Source organism: Eurosta solidaginis, chromosome 4 (assembly GCF_040869045.1).
Source record: "Eurosta solidaginis isolate ZX-2024a chromosome 4, ASM4086904v1, whole genome shotgun sequence".
NCBI lineage: Eukaryota > Metazoa > Arthropoda > Insecta > Diptera > Tephritidae > Eurosta > Eurosta solidaginis.
In genome coordinates this window covers 25,682,006-25,702,765 of record NC_090322.1, presented here as the reverse complement: position 1 = coordinate 25,702,765, position 20,760 = coordinate 25,682,006, and the positions used below count along the sequence as shown (strand labels likewise).

The following is a 20,760-nucleotide window of genomic DNA, read 5'->3' as shown; positions in this document are numbered from 1 at the left end:
TAATAATTTTGTAAATTATTGTCAACTACAAATCATTTCGGTAATGGAATATCACAAAAGTAGGATACTGTATTAACTGAGAAATTGGTTAATGGATCTACTAAACGTTAATGTTTAATGTCTATAAGAAGACCATATTTACAAAGAAAATCAGCGCCAATTATTGGCTTGGCTATATCCGCAATCAAAAATGTAAAGGGAAATTCACGTCTTAAACCCAAATTTACGTTTAAAAGCCTTTTCCTGTAAGTGGCAATTGTTGAGCCATTAGCTGCAGTGAGAATTATGTCTGAACGTTTCGTATGAGGAAATTTAGACACGGGTAATACAGAAATTTCTGCTCCACTATCAATTAAAAAATTTTGTTTGTTTTCTCTACTATCTGCAACAACGGAATAATTTAGTTTGTTGAATCTTTGTTTTTGTTATAAGAACAAGGTTGTTCACAATTTCTAGCATTATTTCCAAATTTGTAGTGAAATCTATACAACCAATTTGGATTATTACGCGAGTTAGAGCGATGCCTAAAAGAATTTCTAAAATTATTCCTAGAATTAGAACGCGACCTAAGTTTATTCCTATACACTTCTGTTTTAATTCCTGCTAACTCCAAAGAAAGTTTCTGAAAACTTTCACACATTAAAGAAGTGGTTTTAACTAGATTTTCAATAACAGAATTTTGAGCTTTTGTATCTGATATTGTATTTACTGAGAAAACTTCTTTTTTATTCATAACTTCAAAAATGTTATCCGCTAATTTTACTAATTCATTAATATTATTAGAACTTGAGCTAACCAAAATTGCATTTAAATTTTTGGGAAGTTTTCTCAACCAAATTCTCTTTAAAAAATTTTCACTAAAATTTGAACCGAATAACAAAATTAATGAGCGATAAAGGTCAGAGGGTTTGCGATCACCCATTTCTGAATCATTTAAAATTTTGTCTAGTTTTGAATTTTCACTAAGAGAATGTCTCTCTATCAAAACTCTTTAAAGTTCACTAAACTTGTTAGTAAGGGGAGGATTTTGAATAAAATCAAAAATTGTTAGTATTACTTCTTGTGGAAGTGCTGTTATGTGTTCGTATTTGGTATTCTCTTGTGTAATATTTTTGGTGCTAAATTGTGTTTCAGCATGTATAAACAATGCTTCTGGACAACTAGTCCAAAATTGTGGAAGTTTAACTGAAACTGTCGAAATTTCATTTAGATTTATGTTTTCATATGGATTTATTATTTGTTGTTGAGAAGTGTCATTTGGTAAATCTATTAAAGAGTCATTTAAATTGTTAGTAAATGTAGATGTTTGTGTATTGTGTTGTGGTGAATGAAACATGTTGAATTATACAAAAAGAGAGTTCACAAACAAAACGGTAAAATAAACTAGTATTTATGTTATGAATTTCGAAAAATAGATAATAATTTAAAGAGAGAGTTTACAATTAATTAGAAAAATATCTATATATTAGTATAAGTACGTACATAAAATGAAAACATATATGTATACAAAATAAATATAACTGTTCATCGAGTGTCGTTGCTAAAATACTTGCTGCGAATTATGTTTATGCAATGGCTTTTTGTTGCTCAATTAACGAAGTCAAATATGACAGTTGTATTATGGCAATGGCTTTGTTGAGGGGGTAGATGTATGTGCGTCCTTTAATCGCTCAAAATTCTTTTTCTAAAATTGTAATCGTCGTAATGGTAGTATAAAATGAAGAAAATATGCGAGATTGATCGATGTTTGTTTCAATATTCAGAACAATTTTGACCAATAAGCATGAATAAAATGAAGACGTTAATTATAGTTGAATAATAAATGAAGTCTTCTTGCAATAACATAGCTTTTAAATAACAACCAACAGCAAAAGTTGATCGATGCTATTCCACATTGATAATTCAACACAATACTATTCAAATAATTATGAACTTCATAACAAGGACGAAAAATTTAAACTGGTGACGAATTCCAAGACAATAAACACCGACTTGAGGACTTCCACAACAACAGCAGGAATGTAGTGTTTAGAATTGTTAATAATATTGATTTATATTGGTATTATAAATGTTGTTAAAATATGAATTTTTAATGCTGCTTATATTTTGCACAAAACTATTCAATATAAATTTTTAAAGTTTTTTCATTTGCCTGATTTTAGGCGCACTTATCAATTATATTAATTTTTTAAAACACTATTCCAGGTGTACAATCAAGATCGCCATATGTGGTTAAAGACAACCACATATAAAAGTTTAATTATAAACAATCTTTATTATTTAAAATAACGATTACAAAAACGCGAACATATTTTTATTTTCAAATTTCTTATCTCACTGAAAATTTTTGAAATATGTAAATCAAAAATGAAAATAAAATAATTGAATAAACTAATAAACTGAAATTACAAAGTATGTAAAGTTAAAAGTAAAACTTATAATATATATATTAAAACGAACCCTACAATAAACAGCTGGTTGATAGCAGTAATGAAGTGTAATTAATCAAAAATAAATTATATATATTTTATTTCCGTGAAAATACTGTGGTATGGAATTTTACCTTGGAGTCCAGTTAGAGAACTACAAGTGGGTAATTAAATTTTTTCAACTTAAGTAATAGCATTTTTTGCTTTATAAAAAATTCCCTCTTTTGCTGAGTACACTATGATTCTCGAGTTTAGCCATTGTTTCGAAAGAACTCTTGAGATTTTAGCAGTATGACTATAGTTATCAACATGAGCTCTAATGGTAGGTACTCAAGCCCAAATGCTTGTTGGGTATATTCGACACCATTTCGAACGAACGCAAACAACTGATAGGTTAACTAGAGTTTAACACTGCAGGATTGTCCGCTTAAGCTCAGCTTAAACTTCAGTTAAAGTTGACTAAAAAACTGCAAAATAAGTTTAAGCGTAGTTTAACTGACAAACTGAGTTGAACTTGTACTGCAAAACCGGGGCTTAGAAACCACTTCTTAGAATTGAGTGCAACTTTCACTTTTGCATCAGCCGAAGTCTAACATACAGTTTAGGATAAGTTTTAAACCCCTAGGAGCCTAGGGTCTTGAGACCCAATATATGAGCCCAGGTATCTTCTAAATGTGTTTATAAAATATTGGATGCCAAATGACAGCTTCTGATTCGGGCTTTAACAAAAAAGTAAATTTTCAGGATTTATGTTTGTATGTAGGTATCAAGCGAAAGGTACTACCAAAATATGTTTATTTTTTTTATTTTATTCTTTATGAAATATCAACCCTATATGTGGACCAAGGACAACTCTTAAATGAGAATTTAGGCATCGAGCGAAGGATCAGAGCAACGGCTTTTTATCGGGCTCTTTTTAGTGCAATATCCTACATACTGTGACGAATATTAGTAACACTAAGTGATACTCACATCACTAATCTGATACTAAGTAAATAAAGTCACAACAACAAAAGCAAGCTGCCACACTTGTATGTACGTAAACAAATTAATCATCATGTACACACATACATACAAGCAGCAGAGGCAAACGCATGTCATCATCAGCTATTACTTCGCTCACGTATACACACGCATATGGTTACACACTAAAAATACACGCGCGTATGGCTAGTGACCAGGTAGAGGATTCCAGAAGAAGAAACGTCTAGACATTTGGGCAGAGAGTATAAAAGCAGCAGAAGCTGAGTAGTCCGTAATCAGTTTGATTTAAGCACGCTATTGGTTGTGAAGTATAAGTCTTATTGTGATGTACTATCAAAGTAGTTTAATAAAGACCATTTAGCATTATTGAATATTGGAGTTATTTATTCAACCATTTAGCGATACGAACGTTAGTAGAAGGTGTGTTATGGTTACGCATTTTCTATGGGAGCAGCAAGGAAGGCAGTCGGCATGATCTTGTGGTGCACAGTGGCTAGTCATGTCGGCTGGGTTGGGTTCTTGCCAACCTTACTGTCCTGCGCCATAAACAGAAAAAAGTTCTTATCATGCCTATTCAAAAAACTCAGCTGTCAAATTCGAAAAAAAACTGACAGAAGCGCAGACCGTTAAACATTCAAAATTTAAATTCAAAAAAAAAATAACCGCAAATAAAAATTTACCGAACCGGACATGGCCGGTTACCAACACTGAAAATCAAAATAAACAAGTAAGGAAGGCTAAGTTCGGGTGTAACCGAACATTACAAGACAAAGTAAGGGAAAATCACCATGTTGTAAACAGAACCTAGGGTAACCCTGGAATGTGTTTGCATGACATGTGTATCAAATGGAAGGTATTAAAGAGTATTTTAAGAGGAAGTGGGCCATAGTTCTATAGATGGACGCCATTAAGGGATATCGCCATAAAGGTGGACCAGGCCTGACTCTAGAATTTGTTTGTACAATATGGGTATCAAATGAAATGTGTTAATAATAATTTTAAAAGGGAGTGGGCCTAAGTTCTATAGGTGGACGCCTTTTCGAGATATCACCATAAAGGTGGACCAGGGGTGACTCTAGAATTGGTTTGTACGATATGAGTATCAAGTGAAAGGTGTTAATGAGTATATTAAGAGGGCGTGGGCCTTAGTTCTATATGTGGACGCCTTTTCGAGATATCGCCATAAAGGTGCAGCAGAGGTGACTCTAGAATTTGTTTGTACTATATGGGTATCAAATGAAAGGTGTTAATGAGTATTTTAAAAGGGAGTGGGCCTTAGTTCTATAGGTGGACGCCTTTTCGGAATATCGTTATAAAAGTGGACCAGGGTTGACTCTAGAATGCGCTTGTACAATATGGGTATCAAACGAAAGGTGTAAATAAGTGTTTTAAAAGGGAGTGGGCCTTAGTTCTATGGCTGGACGCCTTTTCGGGATATCGCCATAAACGTGGACCAGGGGTGACTATAGAATTTATTTTGTACGATATGTGTATCAAATGAAAGGTATTAATGAGTATTTTAAAAGGGCGTGGGCCTAAGTTCTATAGATGGACGCCTTTTCGAGATATCGCCATAAAGATGGACCACGGGTGACTCTAGAATTGGTTTGTACGATATGAGTATCAAGTGAAAGGTGTTAATGAGTATCTTAAGAGGCGTGGGCCTTAGTTCTATATGTGAACGCCTTTTCGAGATATCGCCATAAAGGTGGACCAGAGGTGACTCTAGAATTCGTTTGTACTATATGGGTATCAAATGAAAGGTGTTAAAGAGTATTTTAAAAGGGATTGGGCCTTAGTTCTATAGGTGGACGCCTTTTCGGAATATCGTTATAAAAGTGGACCAGGGTTGACTCTAGAATGCGCTTGTATAATATGGGTATCAAACGAAAGGTGTTAATAAGTGTTTTAAAAGGGAGTGGGCCTTAGTTCTATGGGTGGACGCCTTTTCGGGATATGGCCATAAACGTGGACCAGGGGTGACTCTAGAATTTATTTTGTACGATATGTGTATCAAATGAAAGGTATTAATGAGTATTTTAAAAGGGCGTAGGCCTAAGTTTTACAGATGGACGCCTTTTCGAGATATCGCCATAAAGATGGACCAGAGGTGACTCTAGAATTTGTTTCTACTATATGGGTATCAAATGAAAGGTGTTAATGGGTATTTTAAAAGGGAGTGGGCCTTAGTTCTATAGGTGAACGCCTTTTCGGAATATCGTTATAAAAGTGGACAACGTTTGACTCTAGAATGCGCTTGTACAATATGGGTATCAAACGAAAGGTGTTAATGAGTATTTTAAAAGGGAGTAAGCCTTAGTTCTATGGGTGGACGCCTTTTCGGGATATCGCCATAAACGTGGACCAGGGGCGACTCTAGAATGCGTTTGTACAATATGGGTATCAAATGAAAGGTGTTAATGAGTATTTTAAAAGGGCGTAGGCCTTAGTTCTATAGGTGGATGCCTTTTCGAGATATCGCCATAGAGGTGGGCTAGGGGTGACTCTAGAATTTTTTTGTACAATATGGGTATCAAATGAAAGGTGTTAATGAGTATTTTAAAAGGGAGTGGGCCTTAGTTCTATATGTGGACGCCTTTTCGAGATATCGCCATAAACGTGGACCAGGGGTGACTCTAGAATGTGTTTGTACGATATGGGTATCAAATTAAAGGTATTAATGAGGGTTTTAAAAGGGAGTGGCCCTTAGTTGTATATGTGAAGGCGTTTTCGAGATATCGACCAAAATGTGGACCAGGGTGATCCAGACCGTCATCGGTCGGGTATCGCTAATTTATTTATATATGTAATACCACGAACAGTATTCCTTCCAAGATTCCAAGGGCTTTTGATTTCGCCCTGCAAAACTTTTTCATTTTCTTCTACTTAATATGGTAGGTGTCACACCCATTTTACCAAGTTTTTTTTCTAAAGTTATATTTTGCGTCAATATACCAATACAATTACCATGTTTCATCCCTTTTTTCATAGTTGGTATATAATTATGGCATTTTTTTCATTTTTCGTAATTTTCGATATCGAAAAAGTGGGCGTGGCCATAGTCGGATTTTGGGCCATTTTTTACACCAATACAAAGTGAATTCAGATAAGTATGTGAACTTAGTTTAGTAAAGATATATCGATTTTTGCTCAAGTTTTCGTGTTAACGGCCGGGCGGAAGGACAGACGGTCGACTGTATATAAAAACTGGGCGTGGCTTCAACCGATTTCGCCCTTTCTCACAGAAAACAGTTATCGTCCTAGAATCTAAGCCTCTACCAAATTTCACAAGGGTTGGTAATTTTTTGTTCGACTTATGGCATTAAAAGTATCCTAGACAAATTAAATGAAAAAGGGCGGAGCCACGCCCATTTTGAAATTTTCTTTTATTTTTGTATTTTGTTGCACCATATCATTACTGGAGTTGAATGTTGACATAATTTACTTATATATGGTAAAGATATTAACTTTTCTTTTAAAATTTGAATTAAAAAAATTTTTTTTTTAAAAGTGGGAGTGGTCGTTCTCCGATTTTGCTAATTTTTATTAAGCAGACATATAGTAATAAGAGTAACGTTCCTGCCAAATTTCATCATGATATCTTCAACGACTGCCAAATTACAGCTTGCAAAACTTCTAAATTACCTTCTTTTAAAAGTGGGCGGTGCCACGCCCATTGTCCAAAATTTTACTAGTTTTCTATTCTGCGTCATAATTTCAACTCACCTACCAAGTTTCATCGCTTAATCCGTATTTGGTAATGAATTATCGCACTTTTTCAATTTTTCGAAATTTTCGATATCGAAAAAGTGGGCGTGGTTATTGTCCGATATCGTTCATTTTAAATAGCGATCTGAGATGAGTGCCCAGGAACCTACATACTAAATTTCATCAACATACCTCAAAATTTACTCAAGTTATCGTGTTAACGGACAGACGGACGGACGGACGGACATGGCTCAATCGAATTTTTTTCGATACTGATGATTTTGATATATGGAAGTCTATATCTATCTCGATTCTTTTATACCTGTACAACCAACCGTTATCCAATCAAAGTTAATATACTCTGTGAGCTCTGCTCAACTGAGTATAAAAAAAAATGCTGAAAAGTAAGGGAAAGAAGAAAGTAAACAAAAAGGCCGAATATAACTTTGGGGCGCCGCGGGTGTTTTGCGACAACCGGTGCATAGCCCACCCTCAAAATCCATGGCCAACGACGCACCTAAAATTTCGGTGGCCCCTTATCTAAATTCCCTACGTGCCTGCTAAATCAACAAGACGGTCAGCATTCCCATTTTATATAACATTTATATAGTTAAAAAAAGGACTTTAAATGGAACAAAATTGCCAACTTACGCATAAGTTTTGGCGGTAATTGTGCTCGGGAACATTACATATACATATGTAATTAGGTGGTAGGCTAGCTAAATACTTATCGTCATTTTTTCTTATCGTCATTTTAGAAAAAAGTTTTTTTTTTTTTTTTGTTTTCACCAATGACATTATAAGTTAATGCTTTTTGATGTCGTGATTCTTTTTATACTCAGTTGAGCAGAGCTCAGAGAGTATATTAACTTTGATTGGATAACGGTTGGTTGTACAGGTATAAAGGAATCGAGATAGATATAGACTTCCATATATCAAAATCATCAGTATCGAAAAAAAATTCGATTGAGCCATGTCCGTCCGTCCGTTAACACGATAACTTGAGTAAATTTCGAGGTAGCTTGATGAAATTTGGTATGTAGGTTCCTGGGCACTCATCTCAGATCGCTATTTAAAATGAACGATATCGGACTATAACCACGCCCACTTTTTCGATATCAAAAATTTCGAGAAATGGAAAAAGTGCGATAATTCCTTACCAAGGATGGATAAACCGATGAAACTTGGTAGGTGAGTTGAGGTTATGACGCAGAATAGAAAACTAGTAAAATTTTGGACAATGGGCTTGGCACCGCCCACTTTTAAAAGAAGGTAATTTAGAAGTTTTGCAAGCTGTAATTTGGTAGTCGTTGAAGTCATCATGATGAAATTTGGCAGGAGCGTTACTCTTATTACTATATGTATGGTCACTAAAAATTAGCAAAATCGGAGAACGACCACGCCCACTTTTTAAAACAAAATTTTTTTTAAGTCAAATTTTAAAAGAAAAGTTAATATCTTTACAGTATATAAGTACATTATGTCAACATCCAACTCCGGTAATGATATGGTGCAACAAAATATAAAAATAAAAGAAATTTTCAAAATGGGCGTGGCTCCGCCCTTTTTCATTTAATTTGTCTAGCCTTCCTTGTGAAATTTGGTAGAGGCTTAGACTCGAGGACGATAACTGTTTTCTGTGAAAAAGGGCGAAATCGGTTGAAGCCACGCCCAGTTTTTATACACAGTCGACCGTCTGTCCTTCCGCTCGGCCGTTAACACGATAACTTGAGCAAAAATTGATATATCTTTACTAAACTTAGTTCACGTACTTATTTGAACTCACTTTATATTGGTGTAAAAAATGGCCGAAATCCGACTATGACCACGCCCACTTTTTCGATATCGAAAATTAATAAAAATGAAAAAAATGCCATAATAATATACCAAATACGAAAAAAGGGACGAAACATGGTAATTGGATTGGTCTATTGCGCAAAATATAACTTTAGAAAAAAACTTTGTAAAATGGGTGTGACACCTACCATATTAAGTAGAAGAAAATGAAAAAGTTTTGCAGGGCGAAATGAAAAGCCCTTGGAATCTTGGAAGGATAACTGTTCGTGGTATTACATATATAAATAAATTAGCGCTACCCGGCAGATGATGTTCTGGGTCACCCTGGTCCACATTTTGGTCGATATCTCGAAAACGCCTTCACATATACAACTACCACCACTCCCTTTTGAAACGCCCATTAATACCTTTAATTTGATACCCATATCGTACAAACACATTATAGAGTCACCCCTGGTCCACCTTTATGGCGATATCTCAAAAAGACGTCCACCTATGGAACTAAGGCCCAAACCCTTTTAAAATACTCATTATCACCTTTCGTTTGATACCCATATCGTACAAACAAATTCTAGAGTCCCCCCTGGTCCACCTTTATGGCGATATTTCGAAAAGGCGTCCACCTATAGAACTAAGGCCCACTCCCTTTTAAAATACTTATTAACACCTTTAATTTGATACCCATATCGCACAAACAAATTCTAGAGTCAGCCCTGGTCCACATTTATGGCGATATCTCGAAAAGGCGTCCACCCATAGCACTAAGGCCCACTCCGTTTTAAAATACTCATCAACACCTTTCGTTTGATACCCATATTGTAAAAACGCATTCTAGAGTCACCCTTGGCCCACGTTTATGGCGATATCTCGAAAAGGCGTCCACCTATAGAACTAAGGCCCACGCCCTTTTAAAATACTCATTAACACCTTTTATTTGATACCCATATCGTACAAACAAATTCTAAAGTCACCCCTGGTCCACCTTTATGGCGCTATCTCGAAAAGGCGTCCACCTATAGAACTAAGACCTACTCCCTTTTAAAATACTCATTAACACCTTTCATTTGATACCCATATCGTACAAAAAAATTCTAGAGTCACCCCGGGTCCACCTTTATGGCGATATCTCGAAAAGGCGTCCACCTATAGAACTAAGGCCCACTCCCTTTTAAAATACTCATTAACACTTTTCATTTGATATCCATATTGTACAAACGCATTCTAGAGTCACCCATGGTCCACCTTTATGGCGCTATCTCGAAAAGGCGTCCACCTATAGAACTATGGCCCACGCCCTTTTAAAATACTCATTAGCACCTTTTATTTGATACCCATATTTTACAAACGCATTCTAGAGTCACCCCTGGTCCACGTTTATGGCGATATCCTGAAAAGGCGTCCACCCATAGAACTAAGGCCCATTCCCTTTTAAAATACTTATTAACACATTTCGTTTGATACCCATATCGTACAAACAATTTCTAGAGTCACCCCTGGTCCACCTTTATGGCGATATCTCGAAATGGCGTCCACCTATAGAACTAAGGCCCACGCCCTTTTAAAATACTCATTAACACCTTTTATTTGATACCCATATCGTACAAACAAATTCTAGAGTCACCCCTGGTCCACCTTTATGGCGATATCTCGAAAAGGCGTCCACCTATAGAACTAAGACCTACTCCCTTTTAAAATCCTCATTAACACCTTTCATTTGATACCCATATCGTACAAACAAATTCTAGAGTCACCCCTGGTCCACCTTTATGGCGATATCTCGAAAAGGCGTCCACCCATAGAACTAAGGCCCACTCCCTTTTAAAATATTCATTAACACCTTTCGTTTGATACCCATATTGTACAAACGCATTCTAGAGTCACCCCTGGTCCACGTTTATGGCGATATCTCTAAAAGGCGTCCACCCATAGAACTAAGACCCACTCCCTTTTAAAATACTCATTAACACCTTTCTTTTGATACCCATATCGTACAAACAAATTCTAGAGTCACCCCTGGTCCACCTTTATGGCGATATCTCGAAAAGGCGTCCATCTATAGGACTTAGGCCCACCCCCTTTTAAAATACTCATTAACACCTTTCATTTGATACCCATATCGTACAAACAAATTCTATAGTCACCCCTGGTCCACCTTTATGGGGATATCTCGAAAAGGCGTCCTCCTATAGAACTTAGGCCCACTCCCTTTTAAAATACTCATTAACACTTTCATCTGATACCCATATCGCACAAACAAATTCTAGAGTCACCCCTGGTGCACCTTTATGGCGATATCTCGAAAAGGCGTCCACCTATAGAACTTAGGCCCACTCCCTTTTAAAATACTCATTAACACCTTTCATTTGATACCCATATCGTACAAACAAATTCGAGAGTCACCCCTGGTCCCCCTTTATGGCGGTATCTCGAAAAGGCGTCCACCTATAGAACTAAGGCCCCTTTTAAAATACTCATTAACACTTTCATCTGATACCCATATCGCACAAACAAATTCTAGAGTCACCCCTGGTGCACCTTTATGGCGATATGTCGAAAAGGCGTCCACCTATAGAACTAAGGCCCACGCCCTTTTAAAATACTCATTAACACCTTTTATTTGATACCCATATCGTATAAACAAATTCTAAAGTCACCCCTGGTCCACCTTTATGGCGCTATCTCGAAAAGGCGTCCACCTATAGAACTAAGACCTACTCCCTTTTAAAATCCTCATTAACACCTTTCATTTGATACCCATATCGTACAAACAAATTCTAGAGTCACCCCTGGTCCACCTTTATGGCGATATCTCGAAAAGGCGTCCACCTATAGAACTAAGGCCCACGCCCTTTTAAAATACTCATTAACACCTTTTATTTGATACCCATATCGTATAAACAAATTCTAAAGTCACCCCTGGTCCACCTTTATGGCGCTATCTCGAAAAGGCGTCCACCTATAGAACTAAGACCTACTCCCTTTTAAAATCCTCATTAACACCTTTCATTTGATACCCATATCGTACAAACAAATTCTAGAGTCAGCCCTGGTCCACCGTTATGGCGATATCCCTAAATGGCGTCCATCTATAGAACTATGGCCCACTCCCTCTTAAAATACTCTTTAATACCTTCCATTTGATACACATGTCATACAAACACATTCCAGGGTTACCCTAGGTTCATTTTACTACGAGGTGATTTTCCCTTATCCGTCCGTCCGTCCGTCCGTCCGTCCGTTAACACGATAACTTGAGTAAATTTCGAGGTAGCTTGATGAAATTTGGTATGTAGGTTCCTGGGCACTCATCTCAGATCGCTATTTAAAATGAACGATATCGGACTATAACCACGCCCACTTTTTCGATATCGAAAATTTCGAGAAATGGAGAAAGTGCGATAATTCATTACCAAGTACGGATAAACCGATGAAACTTGGTAGGAGAGTTGAGGTTATGACGCAAAATAGAAAACTTGTAAAATTTTGGATAATGGGCGTGGCACCGCCCACTTTTAACAGAAGGTAATTTAGAAGTTTTGCAAGCTGTAATTTGGTAGCCGTTGAAGTCATCATGATGAAATTTGACTCTTATTACTGTATGTATGGTCAATAAAAATTAGCAAAATCGGAGAACGACCACGCCCACTTTTTAAAAAAAAATTTTTTTTAAGTCAAATTTTAAAAGAAAAGATAATATCTTTACAGTATATAAGTACATTATGTCAACATTCAACTCCGGTAATGATATGGTGCAACAAAATATAAAAATAAAAGAAATTTTCAAAATGGGCGTGGCTCCGCCCTTTTTCATTTAATTTGCCTAGGATACTTTTAATGCCATATGTCGAACAAAACATTACCAATCCTTGTGAAATTTGGTAGAGGCTTAGACTCTAGGATGATAACTGTTTTCTGTGAAAAAGGGCGAAATCGGTTGAAGCCACGCCCAGTTTTTATACACAGTCGGCCGTCTGTCCTTCCGCTCGGTCGTTAACACGATAACTTGAGCAAAAATCGATATATCTTTACTAAACTCAGTTCACGTACTTATTTGAACTCGCTTTATATTGGTGTAAAAAATGGCCGAAATCCGACTATGACCACGCCCACTTTTTCGATATCGAAAATTTATAAAAATGAAAAAAATGCCATAATAATATACCAAATACGAAAAAAGGGACGAAACATGGTAATTGGATTGGTCTATTGACGCAAAATATAACTTTAGAAAAAAACTTTGTAAAATGGGTGTGACACCTACCATATTAAGTAGAAGAAAATGAAAAAGTTTTGCAGGGCGAAATGAAAAGCCCTTGGAATCTTGGAAGGATAACTGTTCGTGGTATTACATATATAAATAAATTAGCGCTACCCGACAGATGATGTCCTGGGTCACCCTGGTCCACATTTTGGTCGATATCTCGAAAACGCCTTCACATATACAACTACCACCACTCCCTTTCAAAACCCTCATCAATACCTTGAATTTGATACCCATATCGTACAAACACATTATAGAGTCACCCCTGGTCCACCTTTATGGCGATATCTCGAAAAGGCGTCCACCTATGGAACTAAGGCCCAAACCCTTTTAAAATACTCATTATCACCTTTCGTTTGATACCCATATCGTACAAACAAATTCTAGAGTCACCCCTGGTCCACCTTTATGGCGATATTTCGAAAAGGCGTCCACCTATAGAACTAAGGCCCACTCCCTTTTAAAATACTCATTAACACCTATCGTTTGATACCCATATCGTACAAAAAAATTCTAAAGTCACCCTTGGTCCACCTTTATGGCGATATTTCGAAAAGGCGTCCACCAATGGAACTAAGGCCCAAACCCTTTTAAAATACTCATTATCACCTTTCATTTGATACCCATATCGCACAAACAAATTCTAGAGTCAGCCCTGGTCCACATTTATGGTGATATCCCGAAAAGGCGTCCACCCATAGAACTAAGGCCCACTCCGTTTTAAAATACTCATCAACACCTTTCGTTTGATACCCATATTGTAAAAACGCATTCTAGAGTCACTCTTGGCCCACGTTTATGGCGATATCTCGAAAAGGCGTCCACCTATAGAACTAAGGCCCACTCCCTTTTAAAATACTCATTAACACCTTTCGTTTGATACCCATATCGTACAAAAAAATTCTGAAGTCACCCCTGGTCCACCTTTATGGCGATATCTCGAAAAGGCGTCCACCTATGGAACTAAGGCCCAAACCCTTTTAAAATAATCATTATCACCTTTCATTTGATACCCATATCGCACAAACAAATTCTAGAGTCAGCCCTGGTCCACATTTATGGCGATATCTCGAAAAGGCGTCCACCCATAGAACTAAGGCCCACTCCGTTTTAAAATACTCATCAACACCTTTCGTTTGATACCCATATTGTAAAAACACATTCTAGAGTCACCCTTGGCCCACGTTTATGGCGATATCTTGAAAAGGCGTCCACTTGTAGATTTAAGGCCCACTCCGTTTTAAAATACTTATTAACACCTTTCATTTGATACCCATATCGTACAAAAAAATTCTAGAGTCACCCCTGGTCCACCTTTATGGCAATATCTCGAAAAGGCGTCCACCTATAGAACTAAGGCCCACTCCCTTTTAAAATACTCATTAACACTTTTCATTTGATATTCATATTGTACAAACGCATTCTAGAGTCACCCCTGGTCTCCGTTTATGTTGATATCCCGAAAAGGTGGCCACGAATAGAACAAAGGCCCATTCCCTTTTAAAATACTTATTAACACATTTCGTTTGATACCCATATTGTACAAAAGCATTCTAGAGACACCCCTGGTCCACCTTTATGGCAATATCTCGAAAAGGCGTCCACCTATAGAACTATGGCCCACACCCTTTTAAAATACTCATTAACACCTCTCATTTGATACCCATATTGTACAAACGCATTCTAGAGTCACCCCTGGTCCACGTTTATGGCGATATCCCGAAAAGGCGTCCACCCATAGAACTAAGGCCCATTCCCTTTTAAAATACTTATTAACACCTTTCGTTTGATACCCATATTGTACAAAAGCATTCTAGAGTCAACCCTGGTCCACCTTTATAACGATATTCCGAAAAGGCGTCCACCTATAGAACTGAGGCCCACTCCCTTTTAAAATACTTATTAACACTTCTCGTTTGATACCCATATCGTACAAACAATTTTTAGAGTCACCCCTGGTCCACCTTTATGGCGATATCTCGAAAAGGCGTCCACCTATAGAACTAAGGCCCACGCCCTTTTAAAATACTCATTAACACCTTTTTTTTGATACCCATATCGTACAAACAAATTCTAAAGTCACCCCTGGTCCACCTTTATGGCGCTATCTCGAAAAGGCGTCCACCTATAGAACTAAGACCAACTCCCTTTTAAAATACTCATTAACACCTTTCATTTGATACCCATATCGTACAAACAAATTCTAGAGTCACCCCTGGTCCACCTTTATGGCGATATCTCGAAAAGGCGTCCACCCATAGAACTAAGGCCCACTACCTTTTAAAATATTCATTAACACCTTTCGTTTTATACCCATATTGTACAAACGCATTCTAGAGTCACCCCTGGTCCACGTTTATGGCGATATCTCTAAAAGGCGTCCACCCATAGAACTAAGACCCACTCCCTTTTAAAATACTCATTAACACCTTTCATTTGATACCCATATCGTACAAACAAATAGTACATATTATTTTATGTACGGGCATACTTATGAAACTTGTGTTGTGAAATATGAAAAACTAGGAGCGCTTTAAGAGAACACTATTTTTGTTGATACGTTGCAAACATGTTCCAGGCAAATAAGGTCCGGTTTTTCAGTTTCATCAATTGAATTTTACTGCTCATCATAGTTTAAGGGCTAATTAAACTTCTAAACCCTAACGCCACAGTTGTAACCATACCTATATCCATAACCATTTCCAATGTGATCGATTAATGGTGCATTAACCTAAAAATCGTGAAAATTTCATAAAAATGAAGAAAACGCAAAAACTTACAAAAAAATTCCACAAAAAATAAGTCTCTTAGTCATAGCGTATCGAAAACAATGAATAAAATCTACAAAAATTATTAAATTTACCAACTCAAATATTGTTAGGTTATGGATATGGCGAGAAACCAAAAACCAGTTGATTGGCTATGGTATGGTTATGGCGTTAGCGTTATGGTATGGCACCATTAATTGATTACATTGATTTGCATAAGGTAGGTTCGATCAGCTGTTTTATCTGGTAATGGTTTTATGGTTATAAGTCACCATTAGCTGGCCCTTTAAGTGGCCAAATTGAATTTTATATTTTTATTCGATGTTAAAAGTAAGGGAGTCTTGCACGGGCCCTGTGTATCCCCTTTTGCATTGGCGTTAGGTGGTACTTATATGCTGAAAAAAAAACAGTTTCTGTAATGGCTTTCGTTGTAAGGTATTTATTTTTCATCTGCTATTTCAAGGCGGGTGAAAATGTTACCCTCTTCTGACCGTTGAAAATACATTCTTACCGTTTCAGATAGCGTAAATGTTGACTTTTTTATTTACTTCACCTGGTGTTTCCATCAGCTCGCGATCATAAGGCCATAACCATTGTGGACAAACCAAGTGTGATATGTTATCCGTCTACTAATTTTTCGCGGCTTGGCAGCATTTTAACAGGATGTTCAATATGGCGGCAGACACGGCCGGCCATCTTCAGCGGGTGATAGAAAGATATACATGATGAGACCACGATAGTCACTTTAAAAATCAAGTGATCGGTTGTATTTGTAATTTTAACGTCTATATCTAAAATATCGCACTTGTCTTATCCACAATGACCATAACGTCCTATCAAAAGCAAAAACAAAACATTTGGTTCAAAATAATGCATTATTGCTTTAATATTATTTATTTATGTACATACACATGGCTTGGCGGTGTCATTGTTTAGTAGCACTTGCGTTAACTCACTCTGATTCAAATATTTATACAAATTCTTTTTTTTTTGGTAATTTTGAATTTGTGTATAGAAGACGTTTAGCAGCGGGTGCTCAGAGTACATTTTTAAGTAAACATAAAAACAGTTAAATATATATTTAAGCACATACCTATGTTAATATTTATTTATTATAAAAAATAAAAAACGTGAACAAAACATGTCATGACTATAGTTCACTATAGTTATTTATAATTTTATGTTGTCATGTGCATGTGTACAAAAACAATAACAAATTAACTTCAAACCATAATAAATAGCTAGTTGATTAGAAAAAGAGTGCTAGACAGCAATGATCCAAGCGCTGATAAAGGTGGTGTACAAAAAAAAACAATTGATTTGAAAAACATTTGTACTGTAACAGTATAAAGTATAATCCAAGGAATACTAAGGTTGCTGTTAAGCCACTACTCAAATGGTGTATTTGTTCTAACTCACCCTAAACACGCCATTTGAGTAGTGGCCTAATAGGATTCCTAAAAAGCGGATTAACGATGGGACCTTGTGAATAATACGAAAGTGCTTTTGCTGATCTCTAGCCTGTTTTTTGTATCCTTCCGTATGGATTTTTATGTTTGTATTAGAGGTTTACGCCGGTCATTTAATCGGTGGCGGCGGCGTAGGCTCTATTATATACCGGTGGCGGCGGCGTGTCCGGCACACCGACAAAGTGATCGGCGTAAACCTCTGAAATGAATGGCTGGACTTCAGAGTATCACATTGTCCACAACTAATGAATATGAAAACATACTGCTGATGTCAATGGTATGTTTGACGATCTGGAACAACATCATTAACTTGCGGATGAGTATCTGGGAGGCTTGTAAAGCGAAAATTTAAAAAAAATAATATTTGGAAAAGTTTTGTTTATATGTATTTAAGGAAATCGACGTTTCGGCCATTTCGGAAAGATCCGCGGTTTTTGCCTCTCGCGGATCGTTCAGAAAATTTTCTGGCAGGGAGAGGGAGAAATACTTAAAATGATAACACTTTTGTAGCGTAGTTTCACTGAAGGAGATGTTCTGGGCTAACTATAATACCCGTCGTCGGCACGATTTCTTTAAATCATTTTTGGCTCCTTCTTGGTTACGCACAAAGGCGACTTACGGTTGCTATTGATGGTCTATTAAAAGTCATGACTCTCGTGGCACAGGTTTAACGATTAGCATCAATGCTGGCTTATTGTTGATCGCACCAAAGGGCGCCTTCAATTTTTTCGGCTGCTTCTAAGAGCTACAATTCCCGACGTGCGAACAGTAGCAATCCCGACCACCAGTCGCTACCACGCATCCTGGCCCTTATACAATATGCCAGCACAGAAGCTATAGGAGTGCGACTTCGAACTCATACCTAGAAGCTCTAGGTGTAGCTCCGAAGACTTTCTGACGGATGTTTTTGTCGTGCTATGCTTCCGAGCTACACCAAAAAAACACCTCGAAACATTAGGAAGTAACTATTCTGCCAAGAATGCTGCCCTCGACATCATAAGCAGTCTAAGTGGAAATCATTGCGTAACTCATGGGTGAAAATCGTATAATAATAATAATAATAATAATAATAATAATAAACCCAACGGATTAATACCCTCCAAAGCCCGCCCAACCGACACGAGGGGCGCATCCGCATGACGCACGGATTTGTTTTTGTTTTTGCCGAGTTGTTGATAGGCGGAGGTTTGTTAAGCGTCGAGATCTAAAACTGCTCAGCTACAGAATAAAAATCATCAGCTGAGTATTATATACATAACAGTAGAAAATTATACATATAGTAAATTGTTAAATAAGTTAAGAATTTAGCATATAAAGATTTTTATTTTTTTTTTTTATTTTTATTTTGTTACGAGTTAAGATAGGATAGGACAGTTTTCCTTATAGTAAAAAGTGAATCCGTTATATCAAATGAATTCGAGTGAGAGTTAAAATCATAACACAAACACCGGAAAGGTTCATTTAATTCGAAGTTAGTTCTACACTGCCTCAAAAGAAGAGGTTTGTAATGTCTTGACGCTCGTGATGGGATATTGAAGTTTACTTCGTTCAAAAGAAAGGGGCTAGAAATTAGTCCATTCAGTAGTTTAGCCATAAATAATACTCCTAGCATTTATCTACGGCTAGCGAGAGTTGGAAGATTGATAAGCCTTAACCGACTAGTATAAGGTGGAAGATTATATGCAGAGTCCCAATGAAAATTCCTTAAAGAAAAAAGTAAAAATTGCTTCTGTATTGACTCAAGCCTATCTGCATGAACTTGATATCGCGGATTCCAGACTACTGATCCGTATTCTAGTATCGGCCTAACTAATGTGGTAAAAAGGGCTTTGGTTACATAAGGGTCACTAAATTCTTTAGACCATCTCTTCACGAATGATAGAACACCTCTAGCCTTATTGGCAGTAGTCATAATATGAAGGTTGAAACTAAGTTTAGCATCCATCGTAACTCCCAAGTCAACAAAATAATTTACTGATGCAAGACAAAAATTATCAATTACGTAAGAGGCTGCTGGCAAAGATCTCCGAGAGAAGCACATGAACTTACATTTATTGATGTTCAGCGGCATTGAATTCGCGTTGCACCAAGCAACTAAGCAGTTTAAATCCGCTTGAAGCAATGGACGTTCTTCAATAGACTCATAAGACCTAAAAAGTTTTACATCATCAGCATACATTAAAATTTTGGAATATTTTATTATGGTACAAATATCATTAATAAATAGCAAGAACAGAATTGGACCGAGATGACTGCCCTGTGGGACGCCAGAGGGAACATTAATGACCTCTGAAAGAGTATTTTTAAAAATTACTTGTTGCGTTCTACCGCAGAGATAAGAAGATATCCACTGAGTGAGACCTGGTTGGAAACCAAGTCGATCCAGCTTGTGGATAAGCAATGAATGGGAAACTTTGTCAAATGCTTTACTGAAATCAGTGTAAATAACATCGGTGTGAAGATTTTCTCTAAATCCATTAGAAACATGCGTTGTGAATTCAAGTAGGTTGGTAATGGTAGATTTGCCTCTACAGAATCCATGTTGAGAGTTTGCAATCAATGCAGAAATGGAAAATGTTAGCTGATTAGTAACAATGGCTTCAAACACCTTTGGGATGGCAGACAATTTTGCAATTCCTCGATAATTTTCTACACATGACCTACTGCCGTTTTGTGGAGGGGTATTAGAAAAGATTCCTTCCAAGCAAAAGGAAAAACTTCATGTTTTAGGGACATGTTGAATAAATCAGTTAGGGGCAGATAAATGTGTTCTGCACATCTTTTGAGAAAACATGTGGGAATTAGATCAGGACCGTATTTATAAGATTCCTTCAAAGAAGTTAAATATGTAAGAACCTCTTCTGGAGATATTGATGGAATATTAATTGCGTTAAGTGAGTCAAGTTCATACGGGTATTCACTAGACAAAGAAATTAATTCAGCGGAATAGTTAGATTTGAAAAATTGTGCAAATAAATTAGCAATAACTTGATCGTCGCTAGAGAAATCAGCACGGTATTTCATACCAGAAGGAAAGCCTTTAACCCTACGTTTAGAGTTCACGAAATTATAGAAAGCTTTCGGATTGCAAGTTATTTTCTTTTTCATGGCACAGAGATAGGTATTGTAACACTTTTTATTTAATTCAAAATATTTATGACGCAATATAGAGTACTTCAAGTAGTCGGAGTGTGACCCCGTCTTCTTGTACAGCTTGAAGGAACGCGTTTTTTTGTTTTTTAAAGATTTCAGTTCTTTGGTGTACCATATTTGGACTAGTTCAGTGAAAACACGTTTACGCTTAGGTACATGTCTGTCCAGAATAGCGTGAATGACGGCGTTGA

The 20,760-nt window shown here is 36.8% G+C and overlaps 1 protein-coding gene across 1 annotated transcript in view; it reads left to right on the top strand.

The window, feature by feature from the left end:
* Nucleotides 1-1,079: 1,079 nt before the first annotated feature.
* Nucleotides 1,080-20,760, top strand: part of LOC137249382 (cytochrome P450 4ae1-like) — a 100,693-nt gene continuing 81,012 nt past the window's right edge. Inside the window, 1 exon segment of the mRNA XM_067780800.1 lies at nt 1,080-1,373. The gene's annotated coding sequence lies outside the window, so the exon portion shown is untranslated.